Genomic DNA, 21120 nt, shown 5'->3' on the forward strand with positions numbered 1-21120 from the left:
AAACATATCTACTACAGATTAAAGATCACTATTGTACACCTAAAAACTTGTGCATAAGCATCAAGTCTAACTCTATAAAAGTGAAAGTCTAATTTCAAATGAATAGAAACATGGCTGCTTCTGCCATTTTTACAGACTACTTCATAGCAATTTCACTTATTCCTCTTGGCTTTTAGGTTGCTATTTCTTTTTATGTAATATCCCAAAGACTTGATTTGGCATTTATCCATTATTATCAATTAAACGCTGCTAACTCAAAGACATACATTTTCCATCTTCACATAAAACTAATTTTCATGGGTCCCATGGCTAATTGGTTCTTGTTAGTCATATGAGATGCAGAGTTACACAAACCATATAAAACAGACTCCTGCTTCTTATTGTATTATGTAAATAAGTGGAATTTTCAAGGGTGAGATGTCATTGCCACTTTGTTTCTCATCAAACTAAATAACACCAAAGTTTTTCCTGCTTCAGTGTGAAAATATTAACAGCAAACCTCAAAGAAGGGACAGCTCACACTCCAAACTGAATTTGCGTAACTCTTTCTGATCCTTTTTCCTGTTCAGAATAAAATGTGTAGTTATACAAGTACACTCAAAAGGGGAGAGATCAAAAGGGGTATGTGCTTAAATTTTAAAAATTATTAAAGTAAAAAACATATTGCCACTAATCCTCTTCAAAATACTTTGCCACACTCTGAACACATTTCTCTCATCATTCTTGCGACTTTCTGAAGCAATTATGGAAGTCCTCTTTTTTAGACTGTCTTTAAAAGTTATGAGCTAAAATGCAGTGAATGCTACTGTTTCTGAGGGCTATCCCATAGAAAGGCAGGCTCATAAAACATGACAGGATGTCCTCATCACCATATTCACCAGTTCCACATTGGGCACTGTGCAACATCTGGCTCTTCCCCAAAGACAAAATGACTATGAAAGGTAAATGTTTTACAATGATTCAAGACAGGGAGGCAGTCATGATAATGCAGTTAAAGACACTCATGAAAAAGAAATTCCAGACCTCCTTCAGCAAATGGCAAGAACTGTGTTTAAAGTGAAACAAGAGGATTAATTTTGAGGGAGATTAATAGCAATGCATCTTTTATTGTAATAAAGTAGTTAAAATTTAAGCCTTCACCATATTTTTATCACACCTAGTATATCGTTTTTAAGCCCATATGGAGGAAACCACCGTAATTAATATAATAAACAAAAATCCTCACATTGCTGTGCACCCCCAGTATTTTTAATTTGTCTCTCTCCTATGCACCCAATCTCTATTTATTGTAATCTTCAAGCTCTACAACTTCACTTTGACATAGTAAGTGTTTCATCTATGCAGAATGATAGGCACTCCTTGATGTGAATATAGTTTTCTTCACAAGGGCCACATGCTTGCAAAAATAAACTTTTCCAAGGCAACTAAATAAATTATTCCCTTGGAATTACACTCTACTTTTCTACACTCTATTACCTTCAGTCTAGCTAGTGCATTAGTAAAGCCAATTAAAATGCCTAAGAAATAAATATCCAAGTACTCTGTGATTCACTATTTAAAATATTTGAAATGTGAGCATAGTTCTGAGTATAGAACATGGGATAATTTGATAAAGCTTGCACATCTTTTATCTAAGTTTTAGCACATTGACCCATATTTTGCCACAATTTCCCCCAGACCAATATTTTTGGCGAGTCTATAATGTGATTACATTGCCAATGCCTTGGGGAGCTGACCATCGTGGTAGTAGATACAGCAAAAGAAATTAAACTTTCAAAGGATTTTAAAATTACAACCACAGCATTATTATCTGAGAAATATGGGCAGCATGACTGTCCAGTATTCCTCTATGCACTCCACAGGCTATCAAGGATAACTGATTTTTCTCTTTCAAGATGCCCTTGATTTTCATTTTTCAGTTTAAACTGATTATGGTTGAATAACATTGTGGAGGAGAAAGGAGAATCAGTCATAAAATTGTGGGCAGCAAGACTAAATGGTTTTGCCTACTGTTTACAATGACCCTTTACACCAGTTTACCTTCTGCATCTCCTACTCACGAACAGGTCAGATGACCAGCAAAAGGATAAACTTGGATTCAGGAGGAATTTAAGCATAAAACAATTTGTCAAACCAAGTAATGTCAACTATATTCAGTTTTTCAATCAGGCGACCTGGCAGTCAAATTCAAATAAGCATAATTTGACTACGTATGAGAAGGCATAAAACAAAATGAAAGAAACACATAGAGAAGCACTACAGGATAATTAGTACAAAAGGCCAGATATGGCTAGTTTAAAACAGTTCATATTTATTGAATTCTTCATTTAGTCCCTACACTTTAATTTAAATTATGTTTTATACTCTAATCTATACTCATATGAAAGATTGCTGGAATCAAAGAAAATGCTTGAAATAAAAATAGGAAAATTTACCTTTTCATTCATGGAATTAAAATATTTCTTTTTCTGAATAATTTATTTACTTCAAAAAAACATATGGTTCTAAAATAGTCATTGGGTCTCAACTTTTTCACCTAGACTACTTTGAGAATTCAAAATAAAACATTGTGATTCCTAAGTAGGAAAATTAAGAGATCGCTTGTACAGCCTGGTGACTATAGTTAATAACATTACAATATATTGTATTTATGCAAATTGCTAACAGTAGATTTTAAAGTTTTCTCACCAGAAGAAAAATAACCATGTGAGGTAATTCATATGTGAATTAGCTCTATTTAGGCATTCCACACCATATAAATATTTCAAAATGCATTATACACAACTAATATATATAATTTTATTTGTCAAATAAATAAAAGGAAAACTATAGGTTTCTGTCCAAGAAAAATGTGCATAAGAAATGTGCATATATGGCCAAAATTATTGATATTATTTTAGGAGATTTATGAGTCCCTAAACATCTTTGTACCTCCTTGAATACCTGGCACATATATCTGCCCAACCAAATCCCACAGGACTACACATTCCTTCTTTCTCTGAGACCTTATTCCACAATCTAACACTTGCTTTCTACTTTTAGTCTTTCTCCATTAATTTATTGAATATAATTCTGTCCTTTCAACCACAGTTAATTTCCACAGAGAAATATGCCTAGAAGGAAAAAATGCAAGTAAATGAAAGCTTTGATGACATGAATCCTTACATGTTGCCCCTTGGAATGTGGAGCATTTCCACTCACAAAATGCTTGGGTTTTCTCTAATCATTGTTTCTTTTGCATCTTTTTAGCACTCAAAAAGAATCGCGGCATGACCTTGTGAGGTTTTATAGAATTTCTGGTGTGCTCTCACCCTACAGCTAACTGAATTTCAGCTTCAGTGGGCCAAATCCACACACTTACAGGAAGCAAAGTTTGAGTCCAAGTTTTGCAGCTTTAGGGGAAAGCTGCACTTCCTTCTTTATTTCTGTTCAACATGATAGTCCCTCATTTGATGTCTTCACACTGCCTGGTCAAATCCCTTTGCTTTTGCTTAAGGCCATTTAAAACTACCAGGCAAGAACTAGGACTGCCATGAGCCTTTGTTTAATGTAGCCACATAATGCAGAAAACATGCTTAGCCCAGACAGAAGTTTTGTCACACTTTAGTGATAGCTAACTAGGTCAATTATCTGCTGTTTATCACCTGCTGAAGTTCCCTGAAAACAAAATAGAAACATGTTGCCGGATGCTAACAACAACAGGAGTCTCAACGAATGTTTTCATCTTTTAGTCAGAGCTACATATTTACTCCTTTATTTAAAAAGACAGAAATGAGGCTGGGAATTTAACTCAGTGGTTTCGCCACCTGCTGCGCAAACACAAGGACCTGAGTTCAATCCCTGGTACCAAAAAGACAGAAATGAAATAAAAAGTATAATTCACAGACATCCAAATATGATTGTAGATATGCAATGTCACATGATTATCTCAGCTTCCTTGAACTTAACAATCACCCAGAATGAGAGAGAGAGAGAGAGAGAGAGAGAGAGAGAGAGAGAGAGAGACAGAGAGACAGAGAGACAGAGAGACAGAGACAGACAGAGACAGAGAGAGGCTTAAAAAAAACATAAGCCTATACTAATGCTTGCTTCATAGGAGGCTGGATTAAGACAAAGAACTTATAACATATAGATCTAGCTGATTACTTCCCTTCCCTGGTATCATTGTAGATCACTACATGAAAAAATACTCTTTGGCCATTGTTTTCATTTGATCATGTATCCTGAGATCTCTCTAAAGTAAAAAACTGAGGATTGATGAATTATGAGACATGCATTTTTTTCTTCCAAGACATTCACATCTGGTCTTTGTTTAAATAACACTAGCTGTCATTTTTGCCTGCAGAAATTAGTACAAATGATGAAAACAGACATCGAGTTTGGTACACTTCCAGACTCCAAAGGCTTGCCATTTCCACACTGGCTTCCCCACAAGGCAAAAACCACTCAAACAGCCAAGGAGTCACTGTCAGCCCATATTGCTTCATTCGGTGAAATAATAAATCAGTTTCACTCCTGCAGCTACTGTTTCTTGCCGTCCTCCTTTCATTTGCTCTCAGCTTGAGTGAAAAATTTATTTTTGACAGTGTGTTGTTATATGCAAGGAGTTAGTTGTGTTGAATGGTAGAGTACTGAAATCTTTTTTTTTTCTTATATAGAGCTGCTGAGCACTTCCTCTTCCATCAACGTAGAGGCTAAATCTTTACAAAATTCATGTTAAATATCGCTCATTGTGTTGCCAGCATTGAACGGTACTGAAATGTGATAAAAGTAGGCAATCCAAACGGCCAAGTAAATGGTAATTTCATACACACACACACACACACACACACACACACACACACACACACAGGATTTAAATCTTTTTGTTGAAGAACAAAAAAGTCACATTAGAACTCCTTTGACGATTCCCAGTCTTACTCAGTTCATATACTATGACCAAGGGGACCCCAGCTCCCTCAGCTTGGACTAAGCTTTAGACAGTCTTTTCCCAGGCTCTCACGACCTGACCTCCCTTTCCTTGTTGCATATACATTGGAAAACTTCTCAATTCTTTCTCTACCCCTTTAAGACACAACTTTGTTTTTCAAAAAAAGCTTCCTGCCAGTTTTAGGATGCAGAAACATCTTTCTAAAGGACTCACAGCCACCTCTTTGAAACATAATCATCCAGAAAGATAGGTCCTCCAACCTCCAGGTTCTGTGGAAGAGCAGGTGTTTACCTTTGGGGCACCTTGCTGTACACTGGAAAACTACCTCCTGCCGTGAAGATTATCTTGCCATTAGGTAAAACCACTTAGTAAACACAGATGCCCGTGGATCTACTGTCATAAACCCCTCTGCTCACAAAATCTTTCTCATTTTTTGTTTTAGTGCAGGTAGGGTAAATTCTAGTACCACCTGTCACCAGTACTTTTCGACAACGTCTTTTTTGCCAGCTTAACTTCATCTTGTACGAATCTTGCTTGCACAAATGTCTGTGGATATGCTAGTCTTTAGCACTGGCATACTCAAGATTTTGCTGAGCTAGTCTTCTGATAGATTTTTAAATATATAAAAAGAAGACAAAAAACAGATTCCAGGTTATTCTGAACTATCAGAGCGAGTATAAAGTCAAATGGGGTATCATTAAAAAGTTTATGAAGAATTCTAGGATCAAAATAATTTATTTTCTATAACCTTCTATAAAAGACTCAAGTCAGTTTTAAACTGATAAAATGATAAAACAAGTAAAAATTAGGACATAAAAATGAATAATACAGATATGGATCCCAGAAGAGGCAATGTAGCACTGTTATCAACCTTCATATTTGGTTTAAAGTTACTGACAGCCAGGGAAAGAAGAAAAAAGAGTCAGCTCCTCAAATAACTTTTCTCACCTAACTCTCAAAGGTATATTCATGTAGAATTCTATATAGAGGAAAGTGAAAGTTCTTTTTGAAAATGTTTCCAACCTTTTTCTTGTTGTTATTGGCCGGGGTTCTGGGGATTAAACCCAGGGTCATATTTCACATGGCCTTTCTGACTTTTATTACTGCAATGCTCTTAAACACTATGGGTCCTCACTCCCAGCTCTATATTCAGTCCAGGCTCATTGTATCCACCATCTTGATTCCAAATTTGCCAAGCTTAATCTCCCAATTGGAGATTTTCATACCTAGCTACCATCTGGACAATGGAAATCCAACATTTACAAAGCTCATCTCTATCAGCTTTCTTATCCCAAAGTTACTTATTTTCCTATATTATCTATTGAATTTGGAGACACTATAATCACTCAAGTGCTAGATCTGAAAACTGGCTATGCCCTAATCTCCAGCCTCAGTTTCTACTAATCCTGGAGATTTTACAGTTTAATTGATAGCTGTATGGGTTCAAAGTAAAGGGGAAAAATAATAATTAACAAAAGTAGATATCTAGTAAAATCTCTTAAATAAACTGAATCTGTAGTAATAGTTTGGATTATCCCTCAACAAACATTTGCCACCCCATTAATGTCAGATTTAGCCAATAGGATGTTAGACATAAGCCATCAATAAAGGGTTTTTTTTTCTTTTTACTTCTTTGATTGGTACATTTTAGGTATACAATACATTTACATTTATCATTGGGTGCTTGTACCTGTACATGATGAATCTTGGTTCTTATTTTTTTCCCCATTACCTGTGCACCCTTCTATCAACAAAGGTTTGACAGGCATCTGTACAGTGGAACTGGTGCTCCTGTGCTTCTGATGCAGTCAGTGAGAAGAGCAATCCTGGAGTCCTTCCGGTTCCATGGAATATGAAATCTGATGCTGGGAGCCAACCCATACATAGACTTGGTCGCCCAAATAACATCACATTTTCAAATGGAAGAAAAAATGACTGAGTTCACCCCAGCCACTGAGTTTTTTGGATGATCAGTTATATGTTACTGTCTTATTGTGGAAATAATTGATGGGGATATATATCATGGGCAAAATATACTGAGTAAAGGGAAATAAGAAATAAAATCTCCATGGATAAGGAGACTATAAGAAAAATTATCAGTCTTAAACTTTGAAAAGGATAGAAGGAAAATATTAATTTGCTGCAACTACAAGTCAGCCTCACAGAACAATCCACTGGGCATTCATAGTGTCTGTGTTACTTGCCCTACTTGTACAAGGTTCTCTTTTAATCCTTCTCATACCCTTGCCATTAATTCCATCAACTGAACACCTGATGGGGTTTTATGTTCCCAGCTGCACTTGACTAATACAGATCCAATGATTAACCTGTAGCTTGCCGCAAAGAGACAAGAAGAGGAAAACTACCCAAGGTGTTTGAAAATAAGGGAGGCTAAATGGAAATAACTGACACATACCTAATTGGCATTTTAGAAAGATGTAGTAGTTAAGATAATGTCAAAGTATAGAGAGAAAGTGGACCTTGAAGTGGGAGGGGTACGGGAAAGGAAAAAATATGAGAAAAGGAAAAAATGGAAACAAAGTCTTTGCAAATAGGGAAGGGTGGAGGGGTTGAAGGGAGGGCAGGGAAATAGGGAAAAAATAAGAACCAAGATACATTATGTACAGGTACAAGTTCCCAATGAGAAATGTAAATGTACTGTATACCTAAAATGTACCAATAAAAGAATTTAAGGAAAAAAAGAGAAAGTGGCTGAGAATTTTTCAGAGTTGTTGAATTTTATCCATCAAACTCAAGAAGTCAAATGACTCTTAAACTGAATAAATAATAATTTTTAAATTCCACATTTAGCCACATTAAAGGGAAGTTGCAAATCCCAAAACAATGTAAAGCAATGGGAGAGCAAATACAAACCCATATAGGAATTGTAATTAGCATGAGAACAGACCTGCACATAGGAATAGTGGAAGCTACAGGGCAGGGAAGCACCCTTGCAGGCAGAGAGAAAAATAACTATTGGCATAGAATTCGAGATATGCAGCAGAATGATGCTTCAAGGATGAGGATGGAAATAAAGCTATTTTCAGACAAAAACAAAAAATTGAAGCTATATACTACCTCTAGACCCTTACTAAAAGAAATTAGAAAGAATATACTGAAGATGGAAGGAATGTGCTACTACATGGTGAAAGATGCTAGGAAAAAGATGAGTTTACCATTCTATCTAGAACAGTAACTTCATAGATAAGTATTAGGCAAACACTGACTGAACGGTGTCATTCCTCCAGTATTTAAACACCTTTATGGCAACCTTGGACAAAGTCTAGCACCCCTGAAGTCTGGCAAATTTTAAGATCACCCTAAAAGACAAAAGAGTAACTAAAATAAGTATTATTATCACTAACACCACTTAGTAGTATAAGCATTCATGTATGCATTTAAACAATGTTAAAGCAAAATTGCAAAGGATAATATTAAACAAGAAAAGTAAAAGTTTATTCAAGACTATATTTAAAAGAAAGAATCCAGAACTAACTCTGAGTTCAACTCCACTGAAACAAATGCCTGGGAAGTTTATAATAGCTGTGCTGCAGGTGAGGGGAGATTATAGGACACCTCTATTTGCTAATTGGCTTCATCTAAAGGAAAGGTAAGCTTTGTATAAACTTGAGATAAGAGGTAGTTTTACTACTTGATGCCCCCTGAGGTGAAGCCCCCATCTTCCCACAGAGACTGGAGATGGGAGGGACATCTTTCATGACTACTATATTTCAGAGGGCTCCCAAGTCCTTGAGAAACACATCCTTGGGTCTTAAAACTGCCTAGAGGCTTTTAAAAAGATTTATATCTCAAAGGAGTAGAGAAAGGTTTACAAAAGTACAAGCTACATGAATTAAATGCTCTAAGAAAAGGGCTGTCAGGGCCTAGTGTCAGGATGAAGCCTACCTAAATTTTAGCCAGGCTGAGGGGAATGTTAAACACGTCATCTTGGTCAGCAGGTATGATGGACTGAATTGTTTTCCTACCAAAGTTTCTATGTTGAAGCTCTAGCCACCAATGTGGCTCTATTTAGAGATAGGGCTCTATAAGAAGTGATGAGTAAATGAGGTTATAATGGTGCAACCCTAATCAGACAGGACAGAGATCCTATCAGAAGAGGAAGAAACGCCAGAGGTAACATGAGGACACAAAGACAATGGCATCCACAAGCCAACAAGAGAACCTCGGCCAACACAAATCATGCTAACACCTTGATCTCAGATCCTCGGTTTCCAGAACTGTGAGAAGATAATTTTCTATTATTTTAGCCACCCAGCCTGAAGTATTTTCTTACAGCAATTGAGATGACTAACACAAGTGTGAATGAATAAATGAACACTGCCTCCTGTTACAAAAAATATTTCATCTTAACACAGTTCTAGTGAAGTTCAAGTCAAACAACAGGATTAAGCTGGCAAATTTGGCATCTGCCTGGCACAATGATGTAATTTTTGGTGATTCTATTAATATTGCTTCTAGCAATGAATTTATTAAGAAATGTTTCTAGTTGCTTGTAATTTAATACTGCCAATTAAACGGAGCAAGCCTGGAGACGTGATTGGTGAAAATATAAGATTATAAATCGGAAGGCTCAGAAGTTCACAATTAAGCTTAGTCATTGGAGAAACATACCAAAAGCCAAGACTACCAGGACAATCAAATTTACTATCCAGTTTCAAAAGAAAACTATGAGAGGAGCCATGGTTTAGAGATAAGTATTTTAGATTTGATGAAATCCAGCTTTTAAATCCATTCTTCCCTCAGTCCTTCTTGGCTTCACATCCTAGCAAGCTTTATGCTGCCACTTAATACTCTTTCTCACCATCTGCTTCCATGTTATTTAGCCTCCTCTTAAATTTTTATTATGAATTCATATCCCCAAAAGTATGATTGATCTATGGTGTTTCTGATATTCCAGGGTAAATTACCAAAGGAAAATACTAGCAACTTGTAATTCCTTTGTAATAGTTTCTCCTGTGCACATTTTCCAACAACATTCAAAATCTCTAAATGGGAACTTGACTTATTTTTATTTTACTAATTCATTCAACCAATATTCATTTCATGATCTACCACATTCTCTTTCAGTTGCTGGGGCAAGAATGATGAATGTGACATACTGCTAGCCCTCTCCGAGATTACCATTTAGTAGGAGAGTCACATGTGAAATACAAAGTACAAAGAAAAAGAAGAGTTGGCTCAACCTGGTTGGGGAAGATGTGTCCTATTCATATAAGAGAATGCACCAGCTGGACATTAAATGATAAGAACGTGTTTACCAGAGATAAGCCACCTAAGAACAACCCAGACTGGATTAGGAAGAACACTGCCCAGAAAGTAAGGAAGATAAAAACAATCAAAGGATTTTAATCTATTTGATCTGAGACATATAATATAGTACAAGTTTTTAGAGTTTATAAATAAAGTAAGATACTTCCACTTATATCTTTGTCAGACATGTAGAGTTAACAGGGAAGATAACCAAAGAATTTAAATTTTAAAAAATCTGCTCATTTTAAGAACTTGGGCATTTCAAAGGCAAATAGCATGGAAGTCTGAATTGTGTCAATTATATTGTGCCCTCAAATATTTTTGTGGCTATAGCAGCTGACACAGAAACACAACGGAAGAAGTAGTAATAAATGAAGTAACAGGTGTATTGAAAATATCAGAATGTGAATTTCCTTTTAAATATTTCGCATTATGCCAGTATTTCCATTATTTAAGCAGCTGATAAAGCAAGAAGGCATGGAAAGAGAACACTACTATGAAAATTTAATTGAAGCAAAATTTGCAACCATTAGATATTTACCATTGGAGCCCTTTTTCAAACAAGTTAAATCAACTTCATTAATTATTTGAATTCAGAGTCTATTAATACATTAGCAGCAAACCAAGGCAATTAATGTTGCTTGATCATTTTTAATAAAATTGATTTGGAAAGCAGTTTCAGAGGTTCCATTTAACTGGCAAAATGATACTATAAGTGTGAGATACTTGCCAAGAAGCAGCTTCAGTTAAAGGCATTCAATTACTCAATTCAATGATAGTTTCAGTAATTATAAGCAACTAATAAACGCCATACCTTGGACCTTCTAATGGTAGCCTATTATGCCTCAACCTCTAAAAGACATCACTGGATTTGCTAGTCTTGTGCTGTAAAATCATTCAAATATCTAGATTAAAAAAATGCACTAATTTATGCATCTCTAACTTCACCTCATGATATTTTTCATCACAATTACAGTACCTAAATTAGAAACTACATTTTAGATATATTAGATTTTCTAAGGAACATGTATTTGTGAAGCAAAATATAGAAGGTTCCTTTTTTTTTCTTAGTGAGATGGAGGTTGGTGAGTCTCACGGTGGTTTCTACAAATGTTTTTTCCAAAGAATTTACTACAATAAGGTAGCAAGGAGAATCACCTCTCAACAGAACATCCAGAATATCCATCACCCAAGATTTCAAAACTCCTTATCTAAAAATAACCAAAGGACAAGATGTTCTGCCCTAAGAAGGAAATCTAATAGCACTACCTTTCTTTATTCTTTTATTGGGTATTTCCAGGTATTCACCCCATTTTCAGGGAGGTAAACATCTCCTTTATTAAAGTTTTCTCTAGTTGAAACCAGTAATAAAAGGGGATCATCTTTTCTTCATACACTTTGGCTTCCTTTAGGTAGTATATTTCTCACACCATTCTTTGGACTTTATTAAAGAATACTGTTCTCATAGCATATTTCCAGATTTTTAATATAATATCTTCTCCAATTTTATTTGAGAAATGGAGCTTATTTTCTGAAAAAGATAGCATATAAATTTTAAAAATTTAATAGTTTCAATTTATATCCCATGTGTTCCAATTACTTGAATTGTGAATTTAAATAGAAAGAGCCCTCCATGAGATGTATAGCCATTTTAGAACTGGGGAAACTAAAGTCCCATTAGATACTTCTATCTTATTAAGAACTGAACATTTTTAAGGAAAAATAATCATAAACAATAAATGTATTCCTTAAAAGCTAAAAATCAACTTTTGTTCAACATAACAAAGATTTTAAAACTAAGTATGCAAAAACTAACCCAGGTTTTCCATTTTCAGAAAGTGAATGAGAATGTAGCTATCAATATACCAGAAAGGGACTCAGGGAAACCCTGGGGACCCAATTAGTTTGGAACCTCCAACTTAGTTCTCCCTGTTGGGAAATCTATAAAAATAACAAGTGACATGTTTCTATATGAACAAATGAATGTGTGTGCATGTATATGTCAATATCAATTCTCATAGAAGGCCAGAAAAGGCCCTGGTCTGTTTTATGATAGTTTGAAAGTTGGGATGTGGACATCCTTATTGTCAAATTCTATCACTTAATCTTTTTGTTCACCTGTTACAATTTAGAGGCTGAAAGAAAATGAAAGCTAACAATGCTTTCTCTAAGAGCATTACTATTGAAATGATTATAGAATAGATCAAGTTGAACCATTATATTTGATCAATATACATCTTCATTCACTGTCAGTGGGGGTGGAAATGCAATTCACTTAAAAGTGGCAAATGTTAAATTAAAGAGAAACAGAAAAGACAACATTCAAAAGTGTGATCATGCAGCTACATATCTGGTTTGAGGTAAAGGTGACAAAGCACAATTACTCTCTTCCTAGACATTGACCTTATGCCTAAAAATTACCTTCCTTGCGATGAAAGATTTTGGTATTCCCCATCTCCAGAGTTCCTACATTAAAAAGTTATTCTTGTGAAAGACCCTATTGCATTCTGTTAGTTCCATCAGTTGCAATTCTAAAAATTTCAAAGTTCCATTTAAGGAGAAAATTAGGTTTATAACCTGTTGGTTGCTCAATTGCCCTTATTTCCAATACAAAAGGAGAACACTTACATGAGATTTCAATCAGTACAAGAGAGAGCATATAGTCATTACCTATATATTTTATACTGCAGGAGCATCAAGGATAGCACAGGAATATATCAGAATCACTACAGAAATGAGGGCCTGGTTATATCCTCACTTGGAGAATACTATTCTCTCATTACAACCAATGATAGTGAAAAAGTTATATGTTGCAGTAAGCATCTTTCATGATTACAAATAAATTATATATATATATGACTTGTGTATTATATACATAATGTATAAAGAGAGTATATACTTATAGTTTATATATATATATATTAGATATATTGGGTATGATTGAAAAAGAAGATATCTAAATTTTAAAAATGTACTACAGCAAACACACATTGCCACTAATCCTCCTCAAAATACTCCCCCTTTCTTCAAACACAACACATCCTTCTTGCCACTTTATACAGCAGTTCTGGAAGTCCTCTTTCATGAGTATCTTTAGTTCCACTTCCATGGCTTCCTCAATGTCGTGAATTTATTTAAAACATTTACCTTTCATGGTCATTTTGACTTTGGGGAAGAGCCAGACAGCACATTGTGTCAGATCCAGTGAACAAGGTAGATGAGGACACACCTTAATGTTTTCATGAGCCTGCCTTACCATTGGATAGCACTTGGCAGTGGCACTTACTGTATTTTTTAATCATACCTGATAAAGACACTCATCAAAGAGGACTTCCAGATATGCTTCAGAAAGTGTCAAGAATACATTCAAAGAGAGAACAAGTATTTTGATGATTAATGTGTCCTTTACTGTAATAAATTTTCAAATATTCACCTTGTATTTTGATCGTATCTTACATGTTACATTTAGCTGTATGTAATTTTTCCAGTTCAAAGGCAAAGACAAATTCAAAAGCTTTGACTTTGCTAAATATGTGTTATAAATCAGGAGTCAGTGTCGTGGATCCACTCCAAAGACTGAAGCAGTTATAATTGCCTCAGATCTCAGCCTGTGTTCTCTAGAAAACAGAGATTGAAGCAAGGATGCAGGTGTCCATACTCTGCCTGGGAGGTGCAAGATAGCAAAACTGAGAAACAGGAAGTGAGGAAAGAAATGGTCTAACCCAATGCAGGGGTGATGCGCTGCCTAAAGGTTGGCAAGCCAGAAAGTGAGAGAGTGCCAGCACATGCTCCGCAGACCTGGAGCCTGAGGACATAGATCTTCTTTGAAAGAGACACAAGAAGAAACAGTGGTTTGATGTGATACAAGGAAAACAGGTAAAGGAATTGATGTGCCTGATTTCTCTTCACTTGGTTCCCAATCTCACCTCTTAGGGAGTTAATTCCCATCCACTCTGGATCCTTCATCAGGCAGCCCCACCAGCAGCTGCTGATCTTGCCAGAACTGATCCCCAAGCCATGCTGTGTGCAGTTTGCCAGGAGGAGGCAGAAGGTGTGAGCACTTGTCTGGTTGGTTTAGCAGACCACTGTGGTTGTGCAGTTTGACCCAGTGAATAATCTGGCCCTCCCAGGGTAAGTATCTGACCAGTCCTAGGGGAGAGAACTGAGCCGGCCTCTCCTTAGGCATTGAGGAAATGACCAAAGCGAAACAGCAGCTTAAGGTTTGAGCAGAGGACAGTGCTTGGAAATCAGAGGAAGAGCTAATGTCTCCGTGTATGGTGGGCAAAGTAACAGATGACAACAGAATATATATAAACAAAAAAAATCAAGAAAACATCCCAAAATAAATGACTCTCTTGTGACAATACACTGCATTTCTTTGACTAATGAGATGCCAGATTATACCAATTCATTCCAACTCCCAGGCAGGTTTTGTTTGTCATCGTAGAGCTGAAAGTTGCCACACAGCCCATGACAGATTGTCAAGGCAATGAAAAATAAATCAAAGCTACTGGCAACTGTGTTTGAGAAGACAAAGATAATGTAGGATTCTTATACAGTCTATTCCACATCAGATTGAAGGCAAACAGGGTAGTGGCTGATGTATCCTGAATTCTTTTATCCCAAGATGCTGAATCTGCTATGGACATCGACACTGGCTTTATGAACAATTACATCTGCAAAACTTACCTGTCATGGCTAATACTGAACAAGACAGAAACATCAATGCGATCTGAGAGTAAGTCAGAAAAGAAGATAAATGGCTTTCCAAAACTTGCACTCGAATTTTCTAACTGCCCAGGGAAAATAAAGTATGGTTTTAAACAGGGACATTTTGAGAATTACTACCTTGGGGTTGGGTTCTGCTTCATGCCTCTAACACTGAAAAAAGAAAAGGGGCCTCACTCTCTGGATAGAGTTATATTGGAGATTATTTTTCAGTCAATCTCATCTAGCTGTTGATGGGGTCATTATGGTGGCTTTTCTGACTCTTTAGGTCAGTGAACTTTTCATGAAAGAAAAATTACAGGTCAAATTGTGTCCCTCAGACCACTTGTAGTCCCTATTTAAAATGGTGACACATGAGGTCCATCAAGTTCTACTGAATCATATTTATATGGGATTGAGTTTAGAAATCTTCATGTCCAATAAAAAAAAGATGACTCCAAAACAAAAGTTATAAAACACAGGCTTAAAGTCATTTCAAGGGAAAAATCTAGTTGGTGCCCATAAATGCTTTTGAAAATGAAAGAAATATCACCTGATACCTCAGGGATCCTTTCTAATACTAAAGGTGCTAAGGCTTCAAGCTGAGATTTCCATTATAGTACTCCTGTGCTGTTAATTAACAACCAAGACCTATGATTCCTCCACCAATAAAAAAGCTCTTAAATAGCTCAGACTTGATCTCCCAGCACTGATAATTTAATTGGAAACATAAAAGACCATGCTAATGGAACATTAAGAAAAAATCTTACTCAAGCATTACAATCCTGTCCCCCTCCCTATCAACACTGTCACTTCCTGGAGGTTTTAGTTACCCATGGTCTAAAATACAAAATGGAAAATCTCAGAGACAAACAAGTCATAAATGTCACATAACTTTTTACAACATATTTTTATAATTATTCTATTTTATTGTTTATTGACAAACGTATAAATTCATCATAGGTATGCATAAATAGGAAAAAAACATTATGTAGAGGCTCCAGGCATTACTGGGGGTATTGAACTATGTCTCCTATGGTTTTGCTAACTTTCTTGATGTGCCCAGAGCACTAAAGTCTGAACTGCGGTTCTCATGTGGACATCCATCCAATTTATGTAGCTACTGATAGTTATTTACAATCTATCCTTTGTCCACATTCAGATGTTTACAAGTGTTGGGAGAGTCTCTGAAGAGGAGATAACTTTTTGCATGGAGCACAATACACATTAAATTTGTACATTTCATTACTATGCATTAAAATGAAGTGTGCCAAAAGCAAAATAATATAATAGGTATTATATTCCAAAGGAGATACTGGACTGCATACAGAATTCAAAAAGGAGGTTTCTGGAAAGTGGTCACATGTTTCTTAATCACAAACCACTGGCAGGATTTAAATAAATCAAGAATTAAATATATGAAGAGAATGTGGAGAGGAAGAGTTATTTGGGCAAAACTGTAGAACATGTCCCACTCGGGAAGTAACTTCTTCCTCACAAGTCTAGGATGCGTGGTTGACATATAAAAAAACTGAAAGAGTGAGAGAGAAGGTAGTTTGCTATTTTGAAAATGGAATCAAACAGGTGAAGTTGACTTACAAATCCAGATGCAGCTTGGGCAGGGAACGAATGAATATTTTCCATGGACCAGATATGGTAGTATGTCCAGGAGACCTACTGTGGAACCTTAAGTCCTGCCCAAGAGAACCGCATAGAAACTGACCATAACAGAGAAGATCTGAAGATATTAATAAATGTCAAAGGCCTGAGAAAGCAGTGAAAAGCTATCCAAAATAGAGACACACTTGCTAGGGTCAAAAGAACTTTAGGAAAGATGTTCCCCTAGTCAGAGAAGGGAAAACTTCTGAAATACCCTTAAAAGAAGGGTCATTTAATTTCCTGAGAATCCCAAAGTGCATGATATCAGCTAACAATAATGTTGGTAAGTTAAGAACTCTCCTACTTCCTTCTGCTCCTTCTTTCCCATATACTCTTCACAAAGTGGTCAGAAGGAAATACAGCTAGCCAGATCAAGAAAAGGAATGAAACACAAGTGCGAGAGAGGCAACCAACTACAACTACATATTTTTCCCAACTGTAGGTTTCTTGCCAGCAGCAGGTTCAAGTTAGGAAGAGGAAGAGGAAGAAATCTCAGCTTTAAGTTTAGAGATTTGACTACTACATGTGACTGACATTTTAATTATTAACTACAGACTATCTGAACTTAAGTAGCAAGGAGGAAAAGAACCATGGACCTGCCTCAGTTTTCAACAAGTGCTGGAGAAGACCTAGCCTTATATGACACATTACAGAAACAGTGAAAGACAAAAATACAATTATTTTATAATTACATCTGAAGAGTCATTTTGGTTCAATGTAATGATTCCTTTTACTCAATGCTTAATATATTAAATCTGCATGTTGCAATAGCAGCTCTTGAAAAATCAATCTTTGTAGGCAAGTAGTTATTGACTATAAATTTGATTAAATTTCTTTAAATAATTTAAACTGCAAATAGTAAATTTTGCAACTGATTCTTTTGAAAATTTTAAATATCCTAAGTAGCAAATAATACATACACATACACAAGATTTACTTCTCATTTTTGTGTCTTTCCAAGGTTTGAATTGTTTAAATATCTTCTTAGACTTTCTGCAGATTTTCAGAACCAGTCTTTATAACTTTTCTAGAGTTTTTTTTTTCCTTTTTGCAAATTTTTTAGATCCAAAAGGAAAAGAATACTATCTCAGAATCAAAAAGCCAATTCCTTTACATTGGAACAATGAAGTTTACTAGCATGGTCCCAAGGGAAGCATAATACCATAGACAAATATCATAGACAAATATCTTTCATATCAAACTTTCATTTGTTACACCTTGAGCTCCATATATCCCTGTCTTTATCATAAATGTTATGTTTTAAAGTTTTATTTTTCCTGAGGTTCCACATAGCCTGAAGTATCCATGTCATTGTCTTGACATTGTGATATATTGACCTAGTTATTAAATTTATGTACTTCTTATTAGTATTTTATTAAAATTCATAGGAGTTTGTGTATAATTAGTGGATGTTTCATCTCCTAGGAAGTGAGGGATTGAAAACTGCTTTTGTTTCTTCTCTAGAACATTTGGTCCATTTATAATTTTGGACCATCCTGTTTTATAATTGTTATGGCATATCCCTTAGCTATAATCAAATGTTATGCTATTGTTTTACAAGACCATTAATGGTAATAACTCCTTTAGTATTTTAGTGTATTTTCTGGTCTTCTCTATGGTAAGAAAAATTTCTAATTCAATGTGCAAAAATCCTATGTCTTATTGGTTCAATCACATATTTTGGTACCTCCTTTTTACACAATACACACACAAATACAAACACAAACAAGAATATGAGCTAAACATATGGAAGCATGTGCTAAGCTAAGAATAAAATATCATATTTTAATGCTGTCCGGCTTGTTTATATCAATAAGGACATAACGACCCCATTAAAATCACCCTTTCACTGCATTATAAGTACCTCTTTGCACAACTTTTTTTTTAACAGTTCCTGTGAATTTACACCTTTTTATAGGCTTACCATGATCCAATTTATTAGCATTATTGTTTTTGTTATTATTTGTTGTCTCTTTTTTCAATAAAGCATTACCCCCTGACGTTTCAAGAAGCAACCCTGACTTCTGGTTAACAACAGGTTGCTTTGGATTTGTCTTCTTTTGTCTTTATACTAAACTTAAAATTATTCACCTTCTAGGGATCAAAATTTGTGCATTAGGCGTGCTCATGAGAATAACAAATGAGAATAGTGCCCCTGCTGGTAGCCACTTAAAATCATGATGGAGATGAAAAATAGGTCTTTTAAGGACATAAATTCACACTGATTTTCCCAATGTAACATATTACTGAATCCAACTTTTCTTGTAGGCTTGTTTTTATCCTTATAATAAATATATAATAAGATAAAGAAAATGCATTACCTTCACAGTCGGTGGCAGAATTCAGCCTCCATCTCTCTTGGGGAAAATGTTTTCATTTGTAGAAAATATAAGTTCCTCTCCTTTCTCCATTCCCACCACCTAGGTCTAAGACAAGTCTAACCCCAAAGTTTCAGTAAAGAATTAAGCTACTGAAGGGTCCCTGAGAAAATTCAGTGTAAAGCTGATGAAAGGAGCAAAATCTGGGGCTTTATGATTTTAATGTCCCTAAAGATGACCACACAACACCACATTCTCACTCAGAGTGAGTCTGTGTGTGTGCGTGTGCATGTGTGTGTGTGTGTGTGATGGAGGATTTGGTCATGAAAACTGAAGAATTAAGATGTGTTATATGCCAACTCCCAACAATGAATGCAATCATTATGTACCACAAACATGCTAATAAAAAAAAGAAAACTGAAGAATGGTTTGAGCATCACGTCAGATGAAGACGTTGTAGGATAGATGCAATATGCAAAGATGTAGAAACACAAAGACCAAAAAAAGTCCTGCGAATATAAGCTCCCTGTACACTTGCCAGAAATTCAGAAGATCTCCAGAATGGAAAAAAGATACTAAATTTCAGTTAGGTTTCCAAAAAAAAAGTCTTCTATATTAAAAATATTACACAAAAACTATTCAAGAATAGGGTTCCTGGAATTAAAAGTTGAAAATGCAGAATGTCCAATTAAATGGGAACTCCAAATAATCAACAGTTTTTTAGTATAAGTATGACCTGTGCAATAGTTTCAACTTATGCTAGCTGGAAACCTAACAATAAGGACTGTGATATAACAAACAGTGTAATTGTAAACATATAAATATTATTTATATATTATATTTATGTTTACATTTTTTAAGCAGGATTTTGCATATAGTTACTACCTAAGAATTTTCACATAAACAAAATACAAATGGCAAATGTGCAGGATGTTGAATCAATCTGACATTTTCTTGGTAGAGGCCTCGCTAACCTCAGTAACTCTGTGCAGCACAGAGTTGTATATTTTACGGTTTCTTTTTGGTGTCTTGAGACAGGGTTTCACCATGGAGTTCAGGCTGGCCTCAAACTTGCAGCAATCCTCCTGCCTCAGCCTCCCAAGTGGTGGGGCCACAGATGTGCACCACCACGCCCAGCTTGGAGTTGTACATTTTAAAAAGACTGGTCCACTTGTGTTTGCTGATTTCAGCTCCTCTCCACTTACTGCACTGGCAGGAGCATCACCGCATGGGGTGTGGACAATGTCCCTGTTCTCTTCCTCCTGCTCCTCTGCAGCAGGAACCTCCTCAGCTGCCTGTGCACCACGAGTGGCCATGGACATATCCTTTTCCGGGATCTGACTGCTGCTCAGCAGCTTCACCTCCCTTCTTCCCAGGGTCAGCTGCTTGTTTCTCTCCATTCTCTGCTGCTGCTCCCCATGAGGCTGCTCCTCGCTCAGGAGCAAGCTTCTCACCCTCTGCTAAGTTTGTCAGGAAGGGATTGAATTAGGTAGCTGTTACCTCAAGGCCATTATTTTCCCCTACTTCATCACTATTGCTAACAAAATCTTCATGTAAAATAGGGAGAGCAGGTCAAAATAGTTTTAAACAAGTCTGAACTTCTTTTTTATTTCCCAAGTACTCAACTCTGTCAATAAAATCCTTAAATTGCAGTTTGGGGAATAGTCTACATGCGCAGTGCTCCATGTGTTTGATGAGCGTCTTCAAGTCCTTTGCCTCATGATCTTTACCTTTGAATTTTGTCTTATCAAACACATGCCTTAAGGCTGGAAGGCCCCTCTCTGACATTAATCTCTGAGCATCCAGCCTGAGAATGTTCCTTTTAACTGTTCTCTTTGGAGGCACAGGAACAGGTTCTTTGCTCCCTGACTCTTCATCTGGCTCAGCTCCTTCACCATCTCTCTGCAGAGAGGCTGGAGGTGGAAACGGAGGGAAAGCTTCATCTTCTATGTGTTCATAATCTGGTCGGTCAATCAAGCCATTCTCTCGTGGTTCTAGCATCTTTTCCTCTCACTCAGACTCCGACAGCTACACATCAACACCCAGTGTGGGTCTCACGAGACTCTGAACTTATATTTACATATTTATTTATATTTACATATTATATAGCTAAACCTTTAGTTGCAATAATAGATTCATTTTTATACGTATCTCTATTTTGACCATCCTGAATTTGCATGGCTTCTTTACCTTTTGTTTTCCATGTGCCCTAGGCCAACATGTAACAATCAAGTT

The 21120-nt window shown here is 36.1% G+C and overlaps 1 pseudogene; it reads right to left on the reverse strand.

Moving 5' to 3' along the window:
* Positions 1 to 500: 500 nt before the first annotated feature.
* Positions 501 to 20886, reverse strand: LOC101710512 (TIMELESS-interacting protein pseudogene; annotated as a pseudogene).
* Between the last annotated feature and the right edge of the window lie 234 nt (positions 20887 to 21120).

Source organism: Heterocephalus glaber, unplaced genomic scaffold, assembly GCF_053883595.1.
Source record: "Heterocephalus glaber isolate CG9 unplaced genomic scaffold, H.glaber_assembly_v1.0 deba00000676, whole genome shotgun sequence".
In the NCBI taxonomy this organism is placed as follows: Eukaryota; Metazoa; Chordata; class Mammalia; order Rodentia; family Bathyergidae; genus Heterocephalus; species Heterocephalus glaber.